General features: G+C 40.4%; 1 protein-coding gene across 8 annotated transcripts in view; it reads left to right on the top strand.

The window, feature by feature from the left end:
* LOC148162538 (uncharacterized) overlaps positions 1-27569 on the top strand; it is a 212497-nt gene that overhangs the window by 8135 nt on the left and 176793 nt on the right. For 6 of the 8 annotated variants that reach the window (XR_015766798.1, XM_088018644.1, XM_088018640.1 and 3 more), the window contains one exon: positions 11306-11397. The exons of the other annotated variants lie outside the window; for them this stretch is intronic. The gene's annotated coding sequence lies outside the window, so the exon portion shown is untranslated. The remainder of the gene's footprint in view (positions 1-11305; positions 11398-27569) is intronic. 8 annotated transcript variants of the gene reach the window in all.

Below are 27569 nucleotides of genomic sequence, written 5' to 3'. Positions count from 1 at the left end.
CTTACTTTTTTAGATGGCTTTATGATCGTTAACTTGTTTAAATCAGATTCCTGGAAGGCGCACACAGTGTTTATTACTGGATGTGTTTTATGGATTAGGAAACAAATCATTTGTGTAGCACAGGCCACAAATCTGGACTGAGGCCATGAGATCTCACTGCTTTCCACGTCTACTGGTTTTAATTTCTATCTGGAAATTCTCTATTTTCTAACTGCTTTTATAAAATGACTGAACCTTAAATTTTAAAGTTGAGTCAGCATCCGTATAATTGATTTTAGACTATAATTCACAGAAAGGGCCTTAGATTTTGGTCTGTTTCTTTGAAAGGGAATACATGTCATTTGCTGCGAGTCATTTCTTGACTCAAATGTCTGTGACATAATCTTCGTAACTAAATCTGTGAAACTGGTTTGAGTTCTTTAGACTTGATGGTTTGAGGCTGGGGTTGGCAGTCTGTATGACAGGAGTTCCGGGGGGGCCCTTGGGCCAGTTTTCGCCAAGCAGCAGTGGGAGATGGGAGGTGCTGCTGAAAGATCCTGTGCTACCCCTCCCCCAGCCCCCAGGACCTTTTAAAAGCCTGCAGTGCTTTAGGGAGTTAAGACAATACTTTTTCTTATATTTAATCACACTGGCACAGGGCAACATCTTTCTTTGTCCTTCCCACATCTCTTGAGTTTCTTTTCTTCCAACTTGTGTCATTTGTTTCTTTTCACAGCCAACCAGGCATCTAGCTTCTTAGGCTGACTTCTGGTTGGCCAAAGCCCCCCCCCCCCTTGGATTTCCTTCATGATCCTGCCTGTACATTTTTCTGTTCTTCCATGTCCCGTCGGTTCTCGTTTTGTGTGTGGCTGATTTGATTTAGTTTGGTGGAAAGGGCATTAAGGTAGAGCGATGTTAATAACTGTAAGAATGATTAATGGGTACTTGCCTGATTGGAGACTGTGCTAAGTGCTTCATATTCTTTCCACTGGATGCTAGTTCCTACGAGCTACAGAACCTTGGGAGAGTGTCCAGCTCTGGGCCATAGGCTGCTCGTCTGGAAAGTGGGGGACTTGGTGGAGTAAGTAAAGTGTTTCTGGCCCTAAAATGCTGTGATTGAGTTTATTCACATTGTGGTATGATTGTCAATCCTCGTGAGACTTGAGCTTTTTGAAAGGTACCTGTTCATCGAGACTGGGGTCCCAATGTAGGGGTGTTGCTTCTCAGCTCCAGGATGCAGAGACCCAGGACTCCTTATTTTAGACTGCCTTGCAGTGTGGCTGGCCTTCTTTTTCCTTCAGAAGCTTAGGGATGTGTCTCAAGGGCACCCTTCTCCATACTTGTGCTGTCTTCATCAGGAGACCTGAAAACTGAACCCGAACGCTCTACTTTGGAAAGGTTGTTGACCCCAATTTGGAAGATTTTGCTGCTTCATCTCCGTGTTGGAGGCACTGGGCTTCTAAAGACATCCCTTCCTTGATGGTTCCCTAGAGGAGTTTCTGGGAACCTGCTTAATTCTTCTGTTAATTCTTGAACAGCTCATAAAAAAAATGCTACCCCAGATCTTTCTCTTGCAAAGTTGTACATGGTGTGTGACCTTGAGTGCTTGTTTCCTACTTCTAGGGGAATTTTTGTTAGCGCTCAGTCTCTTGGTCGTGTTCATAATGACGTCAAGCTACTTATCTGTTCACTGTCAAGACCACTGACGATTGTTTTGCTTTCTGCTTTTACATTGATGCATCATGCATTCATTGCACGTACTGTCCATTTTCTAAAAATCTGTGATTATCTTTTTTGTTTCTTTATGTTTCCAGAGAGATTAATCATCACTATGCTAGGAACACTTACTTAATCAGCTTTGTCTCTAGTGTTGTTCATATTCCTTCAACTTTTCCGATTTTTTTTTTTTAGTTTTTCAAAATTGTATAATACCTAATTCTTTTTTTTTAAAGATTTTTATTTATTTATTTGAGAGAGAGAATGAGAGAGCGAGCACATGAGAGGGGGGAGGGTCAGAGGGAGAAGCAGACTCCCTGCTGAGCAGGGAGCCCGATGCGGGACTCGATCCCGGGACTCCAGGATCATGACCTGAGCTGAAGGCAGTTGCTTAACCAACTGAGCCACCCAGGCGCCCCTAATACCTAATTCTTAAAGGCTTTATCCCAAAAGAATTTGTGATGACTCTTCTATTTTTAGGGATTATTGCCTGAAAATGCAGGTATTTGATAGCAACAAGCAAAAAGTATTTTTTAAATAGAATGCCATATATAGCCTTTCTTTAGGTTTTATCTTTGAAATCTGTGGTCTGTTTCATGCCTTTTAGTTAGTTTGTGAAGTCACTGCTTGCTGTGTTTGTAAGCTTCTCCTTTTTTTGAGACCAAAGATATCAAAATCCTACTTTTCTCTCACTCTTAAAGGGTTCAAAATTAAGATTTCTTCTGCTACTAATTTAATTGTTCTGAAAAGGTACATAGGAGTTTGCTCTTTGCCATTTATCTTTGTCACTGTGTAACTAGCAGTTTGGAACAGGACTTCATAGGTTTAATGAATCAATACTTTATTTAGTCATTTCCTGTCATCTACAGAATGTTTTTCAGTAGCAGATCATTTGCGATCGTAAACAACAGAAATATCCCAACAACAGATTTGGTTTAAAAAGATTTTATCCGTGTAAGAAATCATGCCTTATCATAGCTGAAGAACATTTGCTCCTCTGTGTATGTATGTGTGTGTGTGTGTTGGGGGGGAGGGTGTGATGTGATATCCTGGCTTATCCTGGGCTCGTTCTGTGTCTGGTGGTCCCAGCCCCTTAACCCAGGAAGGGCCCAGCATTGTGGGAGAACGTTGGCAGTGAGACTCTGAGAGTGACTGGAAACGCCCTTCTTCTTACTGCCATTTTGTTCTTGTTTTTGCAGAGTACTAGTTGTTGGAAAACACTGAATTGCAATTGTATAAATATATGTAGTACTTGCTAAACCATCGTCTTGGCTCATTGTGCTCTTTTCGAGTGAAGGGATCTAAGCTCCGGAAAGATTACTTACTCATCAGGAACAGGTCAGGTCCCAGACATTCCCGGTAAAGTCCAGTGTATTATGGATTGCAGCACTTTCTGTGTTACTTTTCATGCATTGGAATCCTCCTAATCCTGAACCTAGAGTCTAGGAGCAGACCCAAGTAAGTATGTCCTCTCTGGGCTAAACCAAAGAAAACAAGCGATGCTTAAAGATGTCTGGCACCTCTCTGCAAGTTTTGTGTGGTGCGAGCACACCATGGCCCTGGGATCCTGATGAGCCATTTTGGGCCATTCCTCTCTTCCTTGTTCATTCTCTTTTCTTTCTGTGTTCTTTACTCTTTCTGCTCCCCCCCCGCTTTTTTTTCTTTTTTCTTTTTTGGGTTCTTTTTTCTTCTGTTCTACTTTTCCCTTTTCCCTTTGCCATTCCTGCTGTGGATAGCCTAGTAACACCCTGAAGTTATTGCAAGCATTTTTTTTTTTTTTTTTTTAGCCTGACTAATGGCAGCCCAGAGCTAAATACAGGTTTTCCTCTGATAAGATTCTGTGCTGGTGCAAACTATCTCTAAAGAGTTTAATGTTTATATTGCATATTTCATGTTGAATGGAAAGTATGATGTGAAATATATTTCATATGGTTGTTTAAGTTTTGTGCCTAAAGGACATTCTGCCAAGATACAGGTAATAGTAATATAGATCATGAACTTCAGGATTCTTTTTTATTTATGAAATTTCTGGTGAACAGTGATGATGCTTGGGTTAACGTAACATAATGATTTTAAATTGCTTAAGCTGTAACAAAGTTTGGTGTAAAAAATGTGAGAGTCAAGTGGGTATTAAGTACACAACAGTTACTTATGCTATTCTTAAGGATCAGAGTATATTCTAGCTCTAGGGGCTTCAGAGCTAATTTAATTACTCTTCTTATTCTATAGATAAGGCAATTTACTTAATTTTACACGCCTGGTTATTGGTATAGTTGACCAAAATTAGGTCTCCCACATCGCTATCCACTCTGCTTTTTTTGGACAGAATGTTCGATTCATGAAATTTCGAGGTAAAATGGGCGGAGAAGCCTGAGAAAGAGTATGTGCGTTCTAAGCCTAACTTGACTTGAATTTATTAGTTATGAGATGAGGTGCTTAACCTCTCTGGATCCCAGTTTATGGATGGTTGTACTTTAAGGTCCCTTCCAGAGCTTGACTTGTATTCCGGTGAGAAAAATGAAATAGATTTAGATTTTTCCTGTTGTGCATTTCTTCAGTTTCAGTTTGTGTCTTATTTTGAGCAGATAGCTTTGCTATTTTTTTTAAGTAGGTAGGTATCATTTGTGTATTTTATTGTGAGTGAATCAGCTTTTCCAAAGTATATTGTCGTTAGACACAGGTGGTTTTTCTTAACATGACGGCTGCTTCTGTGTGCAAGCGTCTCTAGTTTCATCTTGGTTAACTGACATAAACACACATTTAGAGGCGGGTCCCCCCTAGTTTCAAACTGGTGGAGGGGTACCACCGTGTGGAATATTCCACAGAGCAAGAACTGAGAGGTGCTTTATTCAAATTGTTTGTTGTTTATTATAGTGTTAGAAAGTAATATCAGGTAGGGGCGCCTGGGTGGCTCTGTCAGTTAAGCGTCTGACTCTTGATTTCGGCTCAGGTCATGAAATTAAAAAATAATAACTAAGAAGCAAGCTAGACTTACGTGTCGATACTACTGTTAGCTTAGTAGTGTGTAGGGTAGTGCTTCTCTTTATGTCCTGAAGAAATTTGGAGACTGAGACCTGAAAGAAAGAGGATGGAGGAAACTTTGTATCTTTCCAGTTTTGAGGGGAAATGTGTTGTGCCATTTAATGGGAAAGGGTTTTGTTTCATGACACAAGAAGGCATGTTTTCAGGAGCTGCTGGTGCAGAGAAGAGGGACTTGGGTGGGGTCTGATATCCAGGGAGTCTTCATTGCACAGAGGAGAGCACCGAGGAAGATAGGGTAGGAGTTTGTATATCCCTCTTGGAGTAAAGGAGACTATTTCCTGCCTCTAAGAATGAGAAACAGGAAGATAATTTTGTAGTTTGCTTCTGTAGAAAAGTACAGAAGATGGCAAAGGGGACTTAGAATTTGCATTGCATATAATATATGCTACCTTTGATGATAAAAGATAAGTGTGTTTAGAAAGCTGCTAAGAGAAAATGAGCATTTAAGAGTAACGTCTGGCTTTCTTCTTGATTTGTTTTTAAAGAGAGATTCTTGAAGATTGTAAGAAGGTTAAAAGAGCCTTATTGAGTAAATAGCAGAAATCTATGTTATTAGTAAATTTTTTCCATGTGATAGCAATTTGATCATTTCGTATGGTGATTTTTATATAATTAGTGAACTTGTGTGGTTTATCCTTAAAAAACAACTTTTTCACAGTGTTTTGAATTAAGTTGCATGAAAGGTTAAAATTAATTTCGGAGTTGATGCAGCCACAGTTTATTTTCTGTTGTATGATTAACGCAAAGTTATTGATTAGTACTTAGTGCCTTTTCTTTTGAAGGCCGGTGTTTATTATCAGCGAGAGATGAATTGCTCCCAGTGTCCATTAGGCATCCTGTGGTTAATAGAGACAGATAGCCTGCCCTTGATAGATGCTTCTGGAAAGTTAACATTTCCATAGTGGTAGTTAAATTCCCGTCAGGGAGGGAAGCTGCTAATGGCCGGGATAGGCCTTCGGAGAGGAGAGGAACTCCACACTGTTGAATCAGGCACCTAGGGTGCGACTTTGCAGGTGAACAAATCTGATTTTATCAGTTCGTTCGGAGCCCATGGGGCTTGTGAGACTGAATGATGCCCGGCCAGCCGAGCTAAGCGAGCTTACGGCCGACTGAACACCCTGTGTGTTAATTTGCAGTGGGAGGTGCACTGTGGCCAGCTGTAGACTTGTTGAAAGGATAACCTTTGGATCATAACTTTACTTGGTGAACATAGAAATAAGATGGGGACAAATTGGATATCTTCAACTGATACTTCATCAAGTTATTGGAATTTGATAGAGGACTTTTTGCACCCCAGAGGCTATTCTGCTTAAAGACTGGGGCCTAAAATTAGAGCTCCTTTACTACAGTGTGGTGCTGAATAAATGGGAAGAATTCTTTTCCAGTTCCCTTGCTAATCAGTTAGCCCCATTGCCTTATGCCGGGTATGTTCCAATACAGTGGGGACATAATATAATAATAATGATTGCTTAGTATGTGTGGGGCATCTTGCTGAAGTGTTTTTCTTCTCTTATTCCCTTAACCCTATAATAGCCCTAGGAAGTAGGTACTATTATCCTTCCCACTTTATAGATGAGAAAATCCAAAGTTTAGGAAAGCTTAGGGCTTAGAGCCCAACGTTTAAGCCAGGTAGCCTGACACTCGAAAAGCTTTAGTCACACGTGATAGAATTTCTTTTGTACATTTCAGCTTCTTTCCAGTTGTGTTTTCCTTAGAATATAGGGTGATCATTTTGAGACAACCTTCTCTCTTTTATCTGTCAAATGAACGCTTAGGAAATACAGTTTCTGTGAAAATGTTTAAGCAGTAACTCTTAGGGTAGGTTTTTTTTTTTTGAAGAATGCTGATCTTGATCTACTTATGATAATTTTGAGTAGTTTCATTTAGACAATGGACCATTAAAAATTAAAAAGGTTGCAGGAAAACCCCAAAGATAATGCAAAGAACAGCTCTTTTTAGATTCACATTTTTCCCTGTTTACATTTGTGCGTATTTTCTTGCTCTCTATATTTATAAGTATATGTGTGTTACACATACGTTTTTTCTGAGTCATTTGGGATGTTATATATTGCGTGGCCCTTTATCTCTAAATATTTCAGTGGGCATTTCCTAAGGACGGGTTTTTTGCTTACATACAGCTACTACTTCATAAATTTATACTGTTAAAATATTATCATCGAATCTGCTATGCATATTGCGATTTTATCAGTTGTCCTATTAAGGTCCTTTATAACATTTTTTCCTGTGGTATGAGATCCAGGCTAGGGTTATATATCCTATTTAGTTGTCATAACTGTTTAATATCCTTTCATCTGGAATATTTCCACAGTTTTTCTTTGTCTTTTATCAGATTGCCATTTTTTGAAGAATATAATCATACCTGTCCTTTTTTTTTTTAATAGAAATTTCCTCATTTTGTTTGTCTGATGTTCCTCATCTTTAGAATCAGGTTATGCATAATAGGCCAGAACTTACTTTTTCCCCTCCTTAATAAGTTTATTCTTTCTCAAAGTCAGGAAACTAACACTTATATAATAATATTATCTAAGTACAGACCTTCGTCAGATTCCGTCAATTATTCCCAAAATGTCTTTAGGGTAAGAAAATACCAGATCATATGTTACATCTAGCCTTAATTTTATCTGGAACAGTTTCTCAGGCTGAATTTCATGGCATGAACGTTTTTGAAGAGGATTAACCAGTTATTTCTAGAATGTCCTTCAGTGTTGTTTTGTTTGAAGTTTCCTCACGGTTAGATTCAGGTTTTGCACTTTTGGCAGAAATATGCCGCACGAGGGACATTGTGTTCTCAGCACATCATATTTGGAGTCACACGATGTCTGTTTGTCCCACAGCTGGTGATATTAATTTTGATTACTTGGTTAAGGTTCGGTCTGCCAGGTCTGCCCTGTGTAAAGTTGCTCTTTCCCCCTTTACAGACAATAACTATCTTGTGGAGTGATGTTTTTAGTTCACGTCCTAATGACTCCTTAAACTTTTACTCATAGGCTTTAGAATTCTTGGGTTTTTTTTTTTTTTAAGATTTTATTTATTTGACAGAGTGAGAGAGCACAAGCAGGGGGAACAGTAGAGGGGGAGGGAGAAGCAGGCTCCCCGCCGAGCAGGGAGCCCAATGTGGGGCTTGATCCCAGGACCCTGGGATCATGACCTGAGCCGAAGGCAGACACTTAACCATCTGATTGCCTGAATCGGCTATTCTTATGAAGTTTGCCCAGTGATGATTTAAAATGCCATCATTCCCTCTTCATTCACTAATTGGTTTTCTCCCACAAAGAAGAGTGTGTTCCCTTAGCTCTTATTTATTTATATTGGTGTTGATTCATGGATTTGTACTTGATTTTTGTTTTATTATCATTACTGATTTTGATGCTCAAATTATCCTGGATTTGGGCCAGTGGGAGCCCCCTGAGGCTGGTGCCTGTGCCCTATTGACACGTCCCCATCATTGTTTGACACATCCTTACTTTGTGGCACAGAAGAGTCCTTCTTGTGAACTTTCTCTGCCTGCACACTGGAAGTAAGTGGTTGCTTCACGTCTCCATTCTTCTTGTATGAGAATACCTCTGTCTCCAAAGCCTCGCCAAGAGTGACTTTTTATAACTGTTTAATTTTTGCCAATCTGCTGGGTGAGAAATAGCAACTCAGTGTCATTTTAATTTCTGTTTATGAGTGAAATTGAACATCTTTTCATATGTTTAAGGGGTATATGTGTTATGTATATGTGTGTGTATGTGTGTGTGTTCATGTTTTTTGTCCATGTTTCTGTCCTAAGTTACTAGTATTCACTTCTGTATATATTATGAATATTATCTCTTTATCTGTGATATGATGCAAATATTTTCTCTCATTTTATCTGTTGCCCTTGGTTAATGATGATTTTTTTCTTGCCATGCAGATTTTATTAAAAATTTTCATGTAATCACATTATTAGTCTTTTCTTGTACTTTTCCTGATTTTGAGACACAGTTAGCATGCTTTTCCTTATTTAGGAGTTAGAGAAGATTAACCATTTTTTCCCCTGTAGTACTTGTATGGCTTCATTGTTTTACTGTTAGATCCCTGATTCATTTGGAGTCTATTCTTGTGTATGGTATGAAGTACGGATCTAATTTTATCTTTTTCCAGCTGGCTAACCAATTGTTTTAGCCATTTATTAAACGTCAGTTTTTGCCCCAGTGATTTTTAGAGGCTGCGTTTTGTTGTTTTTTTAAAAATTTTTAAGATTTTATTTAGTTTTTTGACAGAGAGAGACACAGCGAGAGAGGGAACACAAGCAGGGGGAGTGGGAGAGGGAGAAGCAGGCTTTGTGCTGAGCAGGAAGCCCGATGTGGGACTCGATCCCAGGACCCTGGGATCATGACCGGAGCCGAAGGCAGACGCTTAACGACTGAGCCACCCAGGTGCCCCCTGTTGTTTTTTTTATACACTACTAAAGTTTCATCTGTACTTGGGTCTGTTTTTGACTTTCTGTATTACCACACTGGTTTGTCTTTCTACTCTTGGGACAGCAACACACTTTTCATTATAGAGTCTTCAGAGTATAATTCAATGTCTGGAAGGACTAGTTCTCTGCTCTAGCATTTTAGTGTTTTCCTGACTGTTCTTGCACATGTATTTTTAATATGAAGTTCAGTTTCAGTTGCTAGCTTCATTAAAAAAAATTGTTGGTATTGCAACAATTATATTGTTGGGGATTGCATTGAATTTATAAATTAATTCACAGCAACTTGATATTTTTGATGTTGACTTGTTCTATGCCAAAATAAGAAATGTCTTTTTTAAAAAAATATTTTATTTATTTATTTGAGAGAGAGAGAGCATGAGCAGGGAGAGAGGCAGTGGGGGAAGTAGATTGCCTCCTGAGCTGTGAGCCTGCCGCCCTGCTCCATCCCGGGACCCTGGGATCATGACCTGAGCCCAAGGCAGACGTTTAACCCACTGAGCCACCCAGGTGCCGAAAGGTGTTTTTGTTTGTTTGTTTGTTTGTTTTTAAGTAGTCTCCACACCTAGTGTGGAGCCTAATATGGGGCTTGAAGTCACGACCATGAGATCGAGACCTGAGATGAGGTCAAGATGCTTAACTGACTGAGCCACTTAGGCGCCCCTAACTGTTCTATGTGTGCATTAGTGTGGAGAATATAAAGACAGCAAAGCTATGATTTCTACCTCAAATAACTTAAATACAGTTTTGGAAATAGGTGTATGTTTATTTACATGTGTTAAAAAAAAGAGAAACATTCCTTTGATATGTGGACTTTGAATTGAACCTAAAAGGAAATGTTGACTGTAGTTTCGTAGAGAGAATCAAGGACATTTCAAGTGGTCATTGCTCAGGCGAAAGTAGAAGCAAGATTTTGCCATATCACGTGAGGTCAGTGAGATCACCAGCCTCAGACTGAAGCAGTGTGTTTGTATCCAGAAGTAAAGTGGAGGCGGTTGGTGGAAGGCCTTGAGTGGCCAGGGTTTGGATTTGAGCCACTCAGCAGCAGAGGCCTCCTGAATTGGTAATCTATTGCCGTGTAACAAATTACCCCTAACGTTTGTGGCTTAGGGCGCCAGTAAACATTTAGTATCTCTAACAGTTTCTGTGCATGTGGAATTTGGGAGCAGGAAGGACTCTTGCCGCCTTGCAGTCCTTAGGAGTGAGCCAGTAAATTCAGCCCACATTCAGGGGGAGGGTGGCTAGGTTCCATGCTTCAAGGAGAGGAGTGTTGGAGAATCTGGGAACACGCTCGAAAGCCTGTGTTGGGAACAGAGGAGCAGTGGCATGATTTTGAAAAGGAAAAAGACCACAGTATCTCGAGGAAGGTTCATTTGGTGGCAGCATCAAAGATGAAGAAAGGGAGGAATCACGGGTAGATCGGAGTGAAGTAATCCGGCAGTAAGGTACAGGTGAGGGAGAAGCAGGACACATCTGAGGGCGGAGAGAGGATGGTAGGAGTCAAGGTGGCCCCAGGGCTTTCAGAGCTGCATAAAGATCTGGTGCAGTAACCGGAAAGAGAAGCCAGTTTTAAGGGGATTAGGGTACTTGTTTGGTTTTAGACACTCAAGGGGAAATTCCTAAGCAGTTGAGAGTTGATAGAACCAGGGCTCATGTTGAGACGTCCAGCCAAAGGGGGAGAGTTCCGATCTGTCACCGCAGACGTCATGGTTGAATTTCTCAGGGGATAAGGACGCAGAAAGGCCAGAGCACTGGGACCCAGCCCCCGGGGGAGCCATGGTTCAGAGTACGGTCAGCGAGAGGAGCCGGATCTGCAGCATTAGAGCAAGAGGTGAGCCAGCTGTGTTCCTGGCAGCAGCGAAAAAGGTGGAGGATCAGGAGCTTCAGATGTTGCAGAATCTGAAGAGAATGATGTTTGAAATGAATGCATTTGCCTGTGAGATTATTAGAGGTGACAGCAGTTTAAGTGGAGTAGAACAATTTTGGAAATTGGATTATAACATTTAATTCGATGATTAACTTTTTAAAAAGTGCTCGAGGTGGGAGGATGAGTGGCTGGCTTGCCTTTAGATTTTGAGATCTTACCTCCTTCTTGCCTCCTTTTAGCACCGCCAAGTCTCCCTGGAATGGTACTCGTCAGATCTTGGATTGAGGGATGAAGGATTTTACCTCACTTGTTTTCAGAGACTCTTTTAACTGTAAGTGAAGTCGGCTTACTTTATCATCCTTTTGCTTCACATCCCGCTTTTAACTATTCTCACCTGTGCTCTCTCCACCCCCCCCCCACCCTTGCCCTTCCTTCTCCGTCCCCTGGTTTGTATGACTTTCAGGATCAGTTCCCAGACTGGGGATCACCCGCTTTTCCTGTCCCTTACCCCCCAACTTTAAGAGCAATTCTACTACTTACGTTTTGTTAACTGAACTTGTGGGGATGCAGTTAATGCCTATGAGATATGATTAAAATTAGTAAGTGACAAATGTCAGTACTAAATTGAGGATTTAGTGTTCCTTGTTATTATGTGTCCATGTGTGCAGTTTTCAAATTAGTAAAATAAGTGTCGGTAAAATGGAGCAAAAACATGAAAATATTCTTAGAGTTACTTCACGTGACGTAGTATATTTCAAGATTTCTGTAAGAATTTGAGATTAAATGGACCAAGAAATTGCGTAGTGGAACACTGACAAAGCCAGAAAAAGGAAATCTGAGTTTTCTCTGTTACATGATACGATGATTATTATTTTCTTACTTTTTTCTGATAGTGTTGTTTTTCTTTTAAGAAAAACTTTGGTTTCACTAAAGACTTAAAGAAACTAAACAGAATAGCAATAATAAGTATCATTTCAAAGAGTAGACTTTTTTGCTGCGAGAAAAAGAACTATTATTGATAAGTTCTATTTAGCAAAAAAGATAAGATTGCTCTCAGTCACATCATCTTTGAATAAATAGGGCAGCATTGAGTAATGCAGCCTAGCTCTGCAGAATGCATAGAAGATGAGCATGGGAGAGATGGGGGTGGGCGGGGGACGGTGAGCCCAAGTCGCAGGAGTGAGGGGTGTCTGAGAGATGCTGGTGTGGAGCATGGGTAACAAGTGGCTGTTGGAGGCACGAACAGAGAAGCACTGCTGTGAAGGTTCTTTCGTGACTTTTTTTAAAGATTTTATTGTTGGGGCGCCTGGGTGGCTCAGTCGGTTAAGCATCTGCCTTCGGCTTAGGTCATGATCTCAGGGTCCTGGGATCGAGTCCTGCATTGGGCTCTCTGCTCAGCGGGGAGCCTGCTTCTCCCTCTCCCTCTCCCTCCGTGCTCTTTCTCTCTCTCTCTCTCAAATAAATAAATAAAATCTTAAAAAAAAGATTTTATGTTTAAGTAATCTCTACACCCAACATGGGGCTCAAACTCACAACCCCAAGATCAAGAGTCGCTGGCTCCACCGACTGAGCCAGCCAGGCGCCCCTTGTGAATTTTATTACACCTATTAAGCTTTTCCTGTGGGACAGTGGGAGTGAGAGAGAGGGTCAGAAAAAAAAAAAGGGAGTGAGAAGGGGGTGTCAAGAGACCAAAGATTGTGTTGTTTGTCTTCACAATTAAAGGTCTGGATGTATTTGCAGTATGTCATGATTCTTAGTACTTGTGCTTGGGCAGTTGTCAAAAAGTTAATGTGGTTAATTGGTCGAGTTTCCTTTTCCTGTCTCCCACCCATCCTATCCCCTCTTCTTTCCCTTATCTTCTCTGAGATTCCCTTCAGGCACCGTCAGTCTAGAAGCTTCCTTCAGGGGCTGCTTCCATTCCCAGTGCCCCACACTGGCTGGGCGGAGTCTCCTCCTCCATGCCCCTCCGTCTCCAGAACATCTTGGAATCACTCCACCACTCGGCTTCTGCAACATGTTCTGTGCTATCCTGTTGATGTGTTTGTTTTCTTTACTAGACTGTGAGCTACTTAGTGGGAGGGGTCAAGTCTCACTCACCTGTGTATCCTCACATCTAGTACATGGTAGTTGAACGGACAGAGGAACGATTTTCCCATGCCTTATAGTAGACACACTCACCACCGTTCATCAGTGTGGCAGTGACATCGCTGAGCTTTGATGGTTGGGAGATCCGTGACCATAGAGATAGACCACCTGGGCCTTAAAGAAATCAGGGAGGACTGAAAAATCAGGTGGAGTTCCTGATATAGGGCTGCTCTGCCGAGAAGGTTTCAGGAATGGCTGGGAGCAGGAAACAAATCATGCAATGTTGTGTGGGGGGTGTCCCGGGAGAGGCCTCAGGTGCAGGCTGCTCTGGAAGTGTGTCATTAATTCAGCCTGGGCAGGTCCTGGGGAGACTGGCATTTGACTTGGGTCTTTGAGTATGTAGTTGCTCACCATGTGGAAAAGGAGGAGCATGTGCCAAGCTGTAGAAGTATGAGGATCATTTTCTGAAGTTCCTGGGAGTTGGGGAATGGGAACGTGGAGGGAAGTGAGACCAGGAGGAGCCATGTGTGTAATGCTAGTATAGCCGGTCTTTACCCTGTTGGCTGTGGGAAGCCAGTGAAGGTTGTAAAATCAGAAGAATGGCACAGATGCACATTTTTATTTCATTTATTTTTTTAAGTAGGCTCCATTACTAGTGTGGAGCCCAACACAAGGCTTGAACTCATGACCGTGAGTGAGATCAAGACCTGAGCTGAGATCAGGAGTCAGACACCTAACTGACTGAGCCCCCACCCTGATACCCCCCAGATTCACATTTTAGAAAAATGCCTCACAGCAGCGTGAAAATAGCCCTGGAAGGGAAGAACTGAAGCAAATACACTGGTTAGGAAACAGGTGCAGCAGTCCCAATGCATGGGATGAAGGGCCTGGATTAAGGTGTTGTGGTGGAGATGTGGAGAGAAGACATTGAATGTGTGGTCTAGGATATGGCGAGGTGGGATTTGTGAGATCTGTTGACTGGAGCTACATGCGTGGAAGAATACATGCGTGGTTGTAGATTTTTTAATTGTGTAGCCATTGATGAAGAGAGTAGAAAGGAAGCCTTGGGCTTGGGTTTGGACATTTGAGAATGGGGCATCCAGATGATGGTAACTAGCAGACTGTTAGAAATGTGACTCTCAAGTTTAGGAGCGAAAGATAGGGAGTGTGGAGTTACACGTGTGAAAGGGTGTGATTACAAAGGAAGAGCTAGCTGAGCATTGAGGGAAGGCCGAGCAGAGGACCTGGGACACTTAAAGGGCATACTCAGGAGAAAGCCATCTAAAAACAGATTCAGAAAGGGAATTTGCCAACATCAGATGCCACCAAGAGGTTAGGTTGGGATGAGAAGTAAAATGAGGCCAAGGGTTTGACCACGTCAGATGCTCTCAATGAAAAAAACTATAATACTGGCATTAGAAACTTCATTCCACTGACTAAGTGCAGTGGGTCTTGATGGGTAGGGAAAATGAATTTGGACCACCTTTTTTTTTTTTAAAGCAATTTAATACAGGAGGTAGATTACAGATAAAGGGCAGTGGGAAGGTCTTTATTTTAGGATAAGGTAGTGTAAGTATACTGCTATGGTCTGAACATGTCCACACATGCTTGGAATAGCCATTGCAGGAATGGAGAAAAAACTAACCAGGGATGGGTCATGGCATATTGCCCAGCAATGAGGGCCTGGCCGGAGTGGAAAACAAGTTATTCTACCAAATGATAGAGTTACCTGACTTTTCTTCCATGGCACTCTCTTTATCCTGGGAGCTGGAACAAGTGAACTACAACATGATTATTTTGTGAAATAATTATTTTTTTCAAAAGCATTTATTGTAAGGTTTTCTTTATTTATTTAAAGATATTATTTGACAGAGAGATAGTGAGAGCAGGAACACAAGCAGGGGGAGTGGGAGAGGGAGAAGCAGGCTTCCCACCGAGCAGGGAGCCCAATGTGGGGTTCAGTCCCAGAACCCCGGGGATTATGACCTGAGCCGAAGGCAGACGCTTAACGACTGAGCCACCCAGGCGCCCCATGGTTTTTTTTTTTTTTGAAGATTTTATTTATTTATTTGTCATGGGGGAGAGAGAGAGAGCACAAGCAGGGTGGGAGCGGCAGGCAGAGGGAGAAGCAGGCTCCCCGCTGAGCAAGGAGCCCCATGTGAGACTTGATCCCAGGACCCTGGGATCAGGACCTGAGCCGAAGGTGGACGCTTAACCGACTGAGCCACCTGGGCGCCCCTTTCGTAAGTTTTTTTTGTATTCTTTGTGTGTGTTAAGATACACCTAAGGCCTACTATTTTAAACATTAAAAAATTTACCACTTATAAACGTGCATTTCTGTTAACATTAAGTACATTCACATTATTGTGCATCCATCACCACCATCCATCTCCAGAACCTTTTCATCATCCCCAGCTGCAACTCTGTGCCCATTAAATACCAAATCCCTTGGTGCAATTTGAATTTCCTTCCCTATTCTTAAAATATGATTTGAAAACACTGTGTTTTCTAGAACACAACTCTTCTACAAACATTGTAAAGTCTCAAGCTGTGCCATGTTAGTTTTTCATGGGAAAGGGAGGTAGAAGAAAGGAGTTCACATTTATTACCGCTGGCCCATTTACCAGGTGTCAGGTGCTGCGTTGGTTGCAAATGATTCATTTGACCCATTCAGTCTTCATGACAACTCTGTTCCTCTCATGCTACAAGCTGAAGGAGTGGGATTTCAGAAAGCTTAAAGTAGCTTGTGGAAGGTCCCACAGCTGGCAGGCAAGTAACCGACCCAGGATTCAAATGCTGGCCATCCCCATACCAGACTCCGTGCTCTTTTTACGACCCTTCAGTTCTCTGTGTAGTACTGTAACTAACTGTACTGTTCTGAAGGAGTCCAGTCTCTGCTTTGAACTTAATGAAGATGTGCTTTTTAAGGTTTTCCTGGTGTCCAGCAAATGTACGAGGCTCCTCAGGAACACTTGAGTGTTTCTGTTTTGTATTTAAGCTTTTAAGAACAGAATCAAGCATTTGCCAAAAGTGGAGAATTACTTGTGTAATTAATTGAGTTCATGTAGTGACTTATTTAATGTTGGTCTGGTGTATTTGTCCAACTTGGAATTTATCTGAGGCAGTTTATAGCACTAAGTTGATAGATTTATAGCATAGGTTTCTGAAGGAAAAATACTTTTATTGACTGAATTTATGTTTCAATCTTAATCACAAATAGAAGAGAAAAATTTAAAAATGAAAAATACATAACTCTTCATTTTCAAGGATCTCATGAAGCAAAATATTATTCACGTAATCTGACTGCAGTATTTGAAGCCAAAAGCCACAATCTGATACTTGCCTTGCTGAAGGTTTTTTTTTTTTTAACCTATTAATGTTTCTCTGAATTCTTAAATCTTCTATCCTGTACCAGTGAAAGACATTTTTCTTTAAAGATCCAAGCAGTGACAGTGACATATCAAGGTTGTTGGAGTGGATGATCGTGATAAAGTAAAAAAAAAAAAAAAAAAATGTTGTTTACAGAACAATTATTTCCAGAACTGGGAACCTTCGTGGAAGTAAGCCAGTGGGCTTTGGTGTTGTTGGAAGGCTGTACTTACCTCTGCATCTTTGTTCACTGTTTTGCTTTGAAAGCTTTGGGAACACCCCTGAGTTTTTGAGTCTCTTCTGCGTTCCGTGACAGATTGATTGTTAGAGAGATCCAAAGTCCGAAGTTTGTGTTGACTTTAGAAATTCATTCTCTGAAGCCCCTTTTTGGAACAAGTTTAAAGAAGGAAGAGCATCAAAAGCCAGGTTCAGTCTTACAGTAGAAGCTTGGAAAAAGATAAGTGGTTCTCTGGGACCATTAGAGTAGATCACATTACCTTCTAAAGTAATGATGAAAACAAGGAGTAAATTGGAAGAACTGTAAGACACCCTAAATTCTTTTTTCAGGCAAATAAAACCAAATCATCCAGGATGGATCATTGTTTCTTCCATTTTTTTTATTTTTCCTTGAAGATTGACAGAATTAGAAATTTCACAGTCCCTGACAGTGGTTAACACTTAGGTGTTTTTGTATCCAGGTGGTTAGGAATTGGAGAATCTATTCTGTTATATCAAAGCTCTGCATAAAATTTAAAAGCAACTAATTAAAGTCTGTAGTGAAAATTTTCTCATTGTAAAAAGTCATGGACAAAGAGCTCATTTGCCTGCCTCAAGTTAGGGACTTAAAAACTGTAATCAAATGTTTACACTGTATCATTTTATTCAAATGTAAAGGAAAGAACAATGCTCCAGATATAGAGCAAAGGTATTTTTAAATTTAAATTTTAAAGTATGCAATTTATGTGTGACTCTTGCCGAGTCAGGTGATGCTGGGCAGAATTGTGGTGAAAACTGACTTCTAGCAAGGACTGAGAACCCGTGCTACACAGAGCAGGTGTGGGGCCGAGGATATGCTCAAGGAGAAGGAAGTCTCTGGAAGGGGGACCCGCAGGTGGTTAGCTGGTGGATCCAGTGACTGAGGAGAAAGCTTTGACCCAAAAGGACTAGATCTGGGGCCCAGAAGCTAACAGACTTGCTCTCTCTACCTCGGGACTTGAGAGTTCAGCCTGCGCCTGGGATGGAGGTAGAGTGGCCTAACAGAGAGGACTGACTCCAAGGAATTGCTGGCCAGAGGGAAAATAAAATCACGGAAGGCCTAGGGGAGTCCTTTTTTTTTTTATTTTAAAAGATTATTTATTTATTTATTTGAGAGAGAGAGAGGGCCGGGGGAGGAGCAGAGGGAGAATGTCAAGCAAACTCCAGTCCGAGTGCAGAGCCTGATGTGGGGCTTGATCTCACAACCCTGAGATTATGACCTGAGCTGAAACCAAGAGTGAGACACTTAACCTACTGAGCCACCCAGGTGCCCCTAGGAGAGTCTGTTTAATGTTCGTGCTCTCTCTGTCTCTGTCTCTCTCAAATAAATAAAATATTAAAAAAAAAATGTTCTGGACCTACTATGACATTTTATGTGATTGCCCTGTTGTGTTTTGGAATCCTAAAGACCAGGACAGGTTTGAGGTACAGAGGTTAGTTACCCTCTGGTTTTTGTCTTTATTGTCTGTACTGTTGTTAAATTTTATGAAAGTAGAGTGCTCTCTAGTTTAAATTGGAGCAAAAATTATTCTTTGCTATCAGGCAACACATCAGGTAACTTTCTCACTCAGAATATATTTAGTCAACAGATTACTGTTGGCACATACTAAGTACAAGTGTACTGCCTGCTTTAGGTAGATGCTAAGATGCATCAGAGGCAGACCTTCTCAAGTTGTCTGTTCTAAGGGACAAATGATGGGTTCCGCAGTCAGACCCAGCATAGGTTCAGATCCCGGTGCTGACATGTACTTAGATATATAACCTTCGAAAAAGCTACTCAGTCTCTCCAAGGTTTCCAAGGTTAAACAGCTAGTATATATCAACACCAGGATCTGTATAATGGTCCCTAACTCATAGGAGTGCTGGAGGCCCACAGAGATAGTGGCTGTACAGGATTTAGAACGTGGGAAGTCCTCTGTAAACGTTGGAGCACACATGGATGAATAGGATGCTGCCCCATGGGCCCAGGGCATTATGACTTTGCTGGAGGTTTGATGTTAAAGATACGACTTGGGGAGTTACACGGATGGAAGTCACTGAGACTGTATGACCCTGAAAGGCATTGCCAGAGGCAAACATAAGAAATGATGGGACAGAACACAGAATCTTATTTTTTTTTAATCTGCAAAAGTGGACTGGTGATTATATTTCTTATTTTCTTTGATTGTATTACTTTGTGATAACTCAGATGTTAAAGGCATTGAATCAGACTACTAGCAATATGAAGATAACTCATCAATTTTTTTAATATACAGTTACTGAGCCTGTTATGTCTGCCTATCATGGATCTTAGCACTAGATCTAGTTTATCAGCACTGAAAATAAAACAGCTAAGGAGCCATCTTAGCGGCTGGCTCTCATACTTAGGGGTTCGCTGACTATTCAAGATAGGTGGTTATAAATGTTTGAGGGTTTTCAGGCAAAATGGGTGAAACTACTAAAGGTGGAGTTGGATTTCTTAGCTGACTATTTTGCTCAGACATTGTGGTTTCAACTTATGTTAATATCTCTAAATAGTTAATATCACTGATTGCCCTATGATGTGTCTTATTCTTTAAAAAAAAGTTATGTAATACTTGGTACATGTAAAAGGTACATAATTCTATAAATTAATGGAACATTATCAGTACATTGAAGCTAGTGTGTGAAGAGGAGCTTAAAGCATTTTCAGCACTGTTCCCAGCTTACTGAAGGTCCATTGGTCAGTCATTACATAGTTCTTGAATACCACCTCTGTGTCTCCTGCCAGGTGTCTGATACTGGGCCTGGGGCCCTTGTTGGTCAGCAGGTCCGATATTTGGGAAAAAGAGCTGAACCATGAACCAGTTGGGTGTGAGGACAAGCTGGAGCCTGCCAGTGTCCATGTCTGTCACCACATCTAACCAAGAAGAGAGTCAGGGCTTCAGACAGTGACTGCTGTATAGTTCCTCCTTTCAGATCTCAATAAATCCCCTTTTCGGCCACCTCTGACCTAGTGACATTTATGGAAGGGGACCCCACCTTAACCAGCTTGCTACAGTACAAACCACCACACATTCTGGTGCTTATTGTTGGATGGTAAACAAGAGAGTCACAATTATTTCTGCCTAGAAAACATCGGAATAGTTACTTAAGACGTCAAAATAGTGTAAAAATAAAATCTAACTTGATCCTATCATTGTTTTCTTTTCCATCAAACCGTGTCTTTATTTTTAAAGCCAAGAAATAAGACAGGAGTAATATAATTTCACCTTCTTTTGTTAAAAGAAAGTATTCTTTTAACTTGATAAAGTGGATCTCATGCTAAAATTTTTTTAAAAAATTAGCCAATACAGTGCCATCTAGTGATAAACAATTTACTTCCTGGTTATTGAAAATAGTCCACTGCTGCATTTTACTTCTTAACACATCAAGAACTTCACTTTTAATTATGCGCAACTCATAAGACATTATTATAGGGGACTATTTCTAAATAAATCAAATATTCATAATTAAAAAGAACTAGAAAAGAAGAAAAAGGCTAGAAAAGATCTTTTTTATCCTTAGAATTTATGCTGCATCTACATATGTAGTGAGTCACAGTTTGTTCATTTACTGGCTACTGTTTGGATCCAGGAGGGAAATAAATTTTTAGTGTATGAAGAGAATAGAGTTATTTTAGAAATGTGATGAAGCAGAATGAATATGGGTTTTAAAATCGGCAGGGTTTGTCTTCTTGGTCTTGTTTTTCTTATGATGTGACAGGCAGGGCACTTAGAACTTTATATGCATTGAATTACTGAATATTCACAAAAACCAGAGGAGGAATTTCACAAATGAGGAAACTGGGCTCAGAGAATAGTTAAGGTTAGGGCACTTATCACATTGCTTTTTGGTTATTTGTGTGTTTCTCTAGTAGAGAGTGACCCTTTGCAGGGAAGCACTTAGTCCTGTGTGTTTTCCCAGCCCTAAGAATGTGTTTATCCATTTCCAGTTCAGTGGGTGAATATTTGATTTTTTTTTCCTTCCATGAATGAAAACACAATAGCCATAATGAAAACAATAGAAAATTAAGTTGTTCAAATAAAACACCAGTGTTTTCTCTATATTTTATTCAAATGGAGAAACAATATAATTTTAGAACAGGTATTACACAGTTGGAAACCCTAGGCTGTAGTGTCTCACGTTGGCCACTTTTTCATTTAATTTTAATCTCAGTTCTATGTGCCTGGAATTTGGAGAGTCCAGGAGCTCTACAAGGCTTGTTACAAAACCACCACCTGGGTCCCTGCTCTGGGAGTTCAGCTCTGAGACCTGAATCTCCTGTTATTTGCCTCTAAATCTCTAAATGCATGTTGCTTTCTCAGTTTTTAATTTTTCAGCCTTAGGCATTACCTTTGACTTCTCATGATAGAAGAAGAGAGCTTATCTTTTGCATCTCACCCTAGGTGCAGAGCCCTCCTCCCTTCTCATTACATAGTTAAATTTTGAATAATAATCAATGTTTACGTTAATTAGGACTGTGGAAACATTATTCGCAGCTGAGGCATATAACCCACGAAAGTTTTACCTGGTGTTAATAATTGTGTATTTTGGAGAGGAGGGTGTTGTTTATTGGCCTGGCGTTTATGTATTTATCACTTACTCATTTCTTTTTTTTAAGATTTTATTTATTCATGAAAGACAGAGAGAGAGAGAGAGAGAGAGGCAGAGGGAGAAGCAGGCTCCTTGGGAGCCCGACGCAGGACTCGATCCCAGAACCCTGGGATCATGACCTGAGCCGAAGGCAGATGCTTAACCATCTGAGTCACCTAGGCGCCCTCACTTACTCATTTCTAAACTCTTCTCCAGGTGTCTGAATGTAGTTAGGATACGTGACCTTGAGCCAGCTCTTCTGATGAAATACCTTGTCATTCATAGAATGAAGTGCCCAGATGACACGAAGGCTTAGGCTACTCGTATCTCTATAACTCTTTGGTTCCATGAAAGAGACGTCGTGGGTATTTTGTGCAGATCCCATCATTAGTGGGCAGCATTGCCAGCCAACACACATTCTCCCCGCCTCCTGCAGCTGGTGGTCTTTTCTCAGGTTAGCTGGAGCATCTCTGCTGCCTCCCAGAGGGGCCCTGGGACTCAGGATCTGGCTGGAAGTGGAGCCCCCATTTGTGTGTGACAAGACTGCTTATCAGCAAGAGCTCCTCAAGTATGCATTATAAGCTTAGAAGTACTCTCATTCCAGTCAGAGGATCAGAGACTCTTTGTTTAGGGAGACTTACTTGAGTCTTTTGGTGGGTGGAAGCACTGGTTATTTTTTATAGTGAATAGTCATGGAGAAGCAGAGTGGGTACATAAAGTTCCCAGGGGTGGAATAAGATTAAATGGCATATAAGATATGAGCAAACAACAATTCAAATCTTATTTGGAACAAACAAAAATAAAACAGAAACCCTGGCAGTACAGATTCTCACGGATTGTTCTAGAAAATAATTTTGTACACATAAGCATGAACAATCTAATGACCCTTAGCTTGGTAGGTATTTTGTTCACCTCAGTCATGGACTTGGTATGGTTGTGGATAGTGTTGAGATGTTATTTTGAGGGATGTCCTTATTACCATATATAAATGTGGAAGTAAAACTAGAGGAGAGAATGAGTTTATACTATTTTAATAGTTTGCCACAGAAGCTGTCATTCTAGACAGCTAGCACTAGGAGGCTACAGAGACTTTGATTCTGATGGACGAGCTTGAGTCATGCATCTTTCCTGTCAGAGTTGAAAAAGAAACTGAGGGTAAAAAGTCCTCTTGAAATGCTGTCAAAACTTAAAATTCAGGATCAGACAAACAATAAAAATTCATCATCCTTTTTTTCACAAATGTAGTAATTAATAAATCTAACATATGCAACACTACTTTATGTGCTGGTGACATGGTTTGTAAATAAAATATAGTACGTATACTCACGTATAACCACCACTTTTAAAAACCGTGCTTCTGGGTTTTAGTTAAGGACCTCTGGATCTCCGCCCCCGATTACCTTATGCCCATTTGAGTTCAGTAGCTTTGTAATTGATCACACTTTCTGTCTCATTTTCCTCCAGTCCATTCTGTTCATTGTAAACGAGAGTTTGTTATCAAAAATAGTTTTGGTTCCTTGTGTTCTCTGATAAGAAACCTTTAGTAGTTCATGGTCACACAGTATTTCAGATCCAAGTCTATTTGTTCATTCATTCATTCAGCCGCTATGTATGAGTGCCTTTGTTAAAACAAGACAGAGCCTTAGGGGTTCTGCCCTCCTGGGCTTTATGTTTGCCCATGTGTTTTCTGTATGTTCTCCACAGAGTCTCTCTTACAGCCAAACAAAGATGGCTTTTCTCGCCCAAACTTTACCTTTGTGACTTTAAACACGAATCAGCCTGTCATTTCATAATTCTCTTCTTTGAGGACTGCTCTGCATATTCAAAATCTGATCTCTCTCTGTTGCTCTCATCTTCCAGCCCTCGTGGTACTTAGTTCATTCTATGCTAGTTGCTATTAAAATATTTAAATATGTATATGCAGTTGCTTAAGAATAAGGTGGCCTTTTATTTCTTTCTCTTTCCTGTTAGTGAGAACATAGTATTCTAAAAAAGGGAAAATACTGCCTTAATGACTGTAGCACATCCCACTGGTTGCTTTCCTTCTCTGTTCTTTTTTAATAGAACTTCGACTTTGTTCAAAAATCTTTACGTGTCCATATACCCTGGGGAAGGTGGGATTGGGCCCCAGGCTCTGGCCATCCGGAAGCTCCGTTCCTTCTAGTTGATTAGCTTGAGTGTAAGCACGGAACTCGGTTCTGGCCCATGAGAGCTTTGGGCAAGGGTCTCATCTCTGGGAAGATCTTGCCCACCGTGGGCTGCGTTCCATCCCTCTTACAGGCCCCAAGTTAGCACCAGCGGTCACAGGAAGAATGGAGAATGACAAAGACAGAGGGAGCCTGCGCCCATGGATGGCATGGTTGAGCCTTCCTTCCTTGGTGTTTCTTGTTATGTGAAGGTTGGTTCGGGATTTTCTCTCCCTTCCAGATGAAGGCGTCTGGCTGACTCCTCATCCTTCAGGTCTCAGTTGGCGTCTGTCTGACCTCTCATGACGCCCTGGAATCTGTCACAGACTTGCCATATCATGTGGTGGATTCCTTGTCTTTTAGTACCACATTTGACTGCAAGCTCTGTGAGGGTGGGAACTTTCTCTTGTTCGCAGCGGTGTCCTTAGGAACTAGCCTAGGGCCTGGGGACTGATAGTTTTTAGTGTCTCTATTTATTTGTATTATCCTGAAAGTAGACACAGGAGACAGGGACAGATCGTTACCTAACAGCAATAACGTAGGATGGGAGACTCTGAGTTTATAACCCCTGGAATATCTCTACAGCCCCGCTTTCATCACCCTCTGAAATGTGCACATACACCTCAAGGGAGAGACATCTCTTACTGTCTGTTCAGTCATCCTGTAAGTTTTGTTTTGAGGCTTGTCCCGTAATCCAGGTCTCCGTGAAATTTGCCCAGAAAGCTCTAGGTGTGCCGATGTATAAAAATACTCATTTCCTGACAGTGACACACAATGGGTGCTCAGTAAACTTTTTGTTAAATGTTTAACAAACTGAACGAGTACATCTAACCCAGTGATCTCAGTGGGGGCAGGGACTGGGGGCTTTGGTGGTAGGATGGGGGGAAGTATATCAGAACGATCTGGGGGAATTTCTTAAATAAATTATATGGTTCCTACCCCCAGATTCTGACCTGCTCCCGTTACTTTCCTGTTCCTTAGGAGTTTGGTTTTTTGTGGCCCAAAATTGAGAGCCTGCCCTGTGTTTGAGTTCTGTCTGTAGCCTTTTCTGTTAAAGTTAGTAATGGAACCATTTTGTCTTGACATCTCATCCCAAAGCTGCTGTGTCATTGTTTATATCCGGTCCTACCGATTCTTCTGTTTTGTGCTCACTGACATGGATTTGGTGGGATCTGTTAAAGGAGCTTTCTTTCTTTTTTTCTTTTTAAAATTAATACCTGGCCTTTTTAAAGAGAGGGTTTGAGTCAATTCTGTGGCAAAAATACATAAAATGAAATAGCATATCAACAGAAAATAGGAACCAAGAAAAAGGTTTATAAGTATGTTGACTTAAATTCAGATTTGGTTCTATGTTTTTTTTATTTTTGCCTATGCAAAATGGCAAATATCAATTACATTTATCATTCTTAACATTTTCGTTTAAGTCATAGACCCTTCTGATGATGAAATCTGTGGATCTTTTTCTGAGAAGAGTGAACACACGCACACGCGCAGTTTTGCTGTAATTTGGGGCCCATTCTTTCCCCATTGAGGTCCATGGAACTTTGTGTTACCGGAGATGAAGAATACTCATTTCTTAGAAAAGAAGAAAATATTCTTAGTATTAGGTTCTAAAAAAGACTATGTCTATAATAAAATACTTCAGGCATATAGAAAAATGGACTCAACTATCACCATCAGGTTTGTAATACTTGCCTTAGTTTTCTTCCCTTAAGTAGTAAAATATCACAGACAAGATAGAAGTTTTCTGTTCAGCATTTTTTTGTCTTATTCTCCTTTTTGTCCTTAGTAGAAACCACTATCCTGAATTTAGTGTGCAACATTTCAAAACATATTTTATACTTTTACTACCTTCATATAGATCTGTGACATATATGTGTTATCTTTTATATATACATAGCATATATATAATATATATAACATTATTTTATATAATTTCAAGCTTTTATTAAACATTTTACTGTCTGTAGTCTTCTGCAGCTTTTTTGTCTAACATTTTTTTTTATTGTGGTAAAAGTCACATAACATGAGCCTCTTCCCTCTTAACAAATTTCTAAGTGCACAGTACATTATTGTTAACTGTAAGCACAGTGTTGTGCAGTGAATCTCTAGAACGTCTTCATGTTGGGTAACTCAGTCTCTCTACTCACTGAACAGCAACTCCCCATTTCTCCCTTCCCCGAGCCCCAACCCCTGGCAACCACCCTTCTCCTTTCTGCTCCTGTGAGTTTGACTACTTTTATATAAGTGGTATCGTGCAGTATTCGTCCATCTGTGACTGGCTTGTTTCACTTAGCAGAATGTCCTCAAGGTTCGTCCGTGCCACATATGACAAGATTCCTTTCTTTTTGTGGCTGAGTAATATTCCATTGTGGGTATAGACCACATTTTCTTTATCCATTCATTCACTGATGGACATTTAGGTTGTTTCCACGTCTTGGCTATTATGAATAATGCTTCAGTGGACATGGTAGTGCAGGTATCTGTACCAGAGTCTCATTTTAATTCTTTTGAATAAATACCCAGAGGTAGAGATTGCTGGATTGCGTGGTAGTTCTATTTATAATTTTTTGAGGAACTGCTGTACTGTTTTCCATGGCAGCTGTACCATTTTCCATTCCCACCAGCAGTGCATGAGGGTTCGATTTCTCCACATACTTGTCAGCACTGGCTGTTTTCTGTTGTTTTGTTAATGGTTATCCTAACAGGTGTGAGGTAGTACCTTCATTGTGGTTTTATTTACATTTCCCTCATGACTAATGATGTTGAGCCTCTGTTTATATACCTGTTGGCCATTTGTAGGTCCTCTTTGGGAAGAAGTATTCAAGTCCTTTGCCCATTTTTTAATCAAGTGTTACTTGATATTTTGCTATTGAGTTGTGGAAGTTCCTTACATATTTTGGATATTAATTAACCCTTTATCAGATATGTATTTGCAAATATTTTCTCCCGTTCTGTGGGTTGCCTTCCACTCTGTTGATTTTTTTTTTTTGCTTTGCAGAAGCTAACAGTTTTTTTTAAAAGAGTTTTGCACACTAACTCATCTTTTTTTTTTAAGATTTTATTTGAGAGAGAGAGAGCATGAGGGGCGGGGGTAGATGGTAGGGGCAGAGAGAGAGGGAGAAGCAGACTCCCCACTGACAGTGGGAGCCCAGCTATGGGCTCAACCCCAGGACCTTGGGTTCATGACCTGAGCTGAAGGCAGATGCTTAATTGACTAAGCCAGTCAGGTGCTCTGCTAATTTTTTTTTTTAACGTTTATCCATCTTTGATAATGTTGTTGTCTTTAATTCTTTTAAATACATGTAGTATTTCATTTTAAAACGATATCACCATACGCTTATCCATTCTCCCATTGATTCATATTTGAGTTGTTTGCAATTTTTTGCTGTCACAAGCAGTGCTAACAAACATTCTTACGTGTACCTCCTGACATACATATGCTCGTTTCTCTACGGAATATACTTAGGTGGGGGGTTGCTTGCTTGTGGGCATGAGCATCTTCACCTTTATTCTTGCCAAATTGCTCTCTGAAGTGGTTGGAGGGGTTCAATTTTCTTCCATTATCGTATCCTATTTTGCCAGTCTGGTGAGAAATGGTATCTTACTATGGTGTTAAATTGCATTGTACTGAGTTTGGACATCTTATGTTTATTTTCCACTCAGATTTTCTGTTCTGTTAATTAGCTGTCCACATTTTTTTTTCAACTCAATTGTTTGTGTTTGCTTATTGGTTTTTAAGAGTTCTTCATGTATTCTGCCAATTAACACTTTGCTGGTTATCAGTGTCTTCTCCAAGTCCATGACTTGTATTTTCATTTTGTTTTTAAAGAATCTTTTGTTGTTTAGAATTTTTAAAAAACTTAATGTAGTAATATTTATCAACTTTTTAAATCTTATTTTTAAAATCTTACATTACCCCAAGGATTATTTTCTAAAAGTTTTCCAAAGTTTTATTTTCACATTTAAGTCTTTAATTATCTTGAAAATGTTTCTCAGTGATATGAAACATGGA

Source organism: Eumetopias jubatus, unplaced genomic scaffold, assembly GCF_037043125.1.
Source record: "Eumetopias jubatus isolate StellerSeaLion01/CBP00866 unplaced genomic scaffold, mEumJub1_p1.0 scaffold_14, whole genome shotgun sequence".
Lineage (NCBI taxonomy): Eukaryota > Metazoa > Chordata > Mammalia > Carnivora > Otariidae > Eumetopias > Eumetopias jubatus.
Note: the sequence above shows the minus strand (reverse complement) of the source record. Positions and strands in the feature narration are given on the sequence as shown.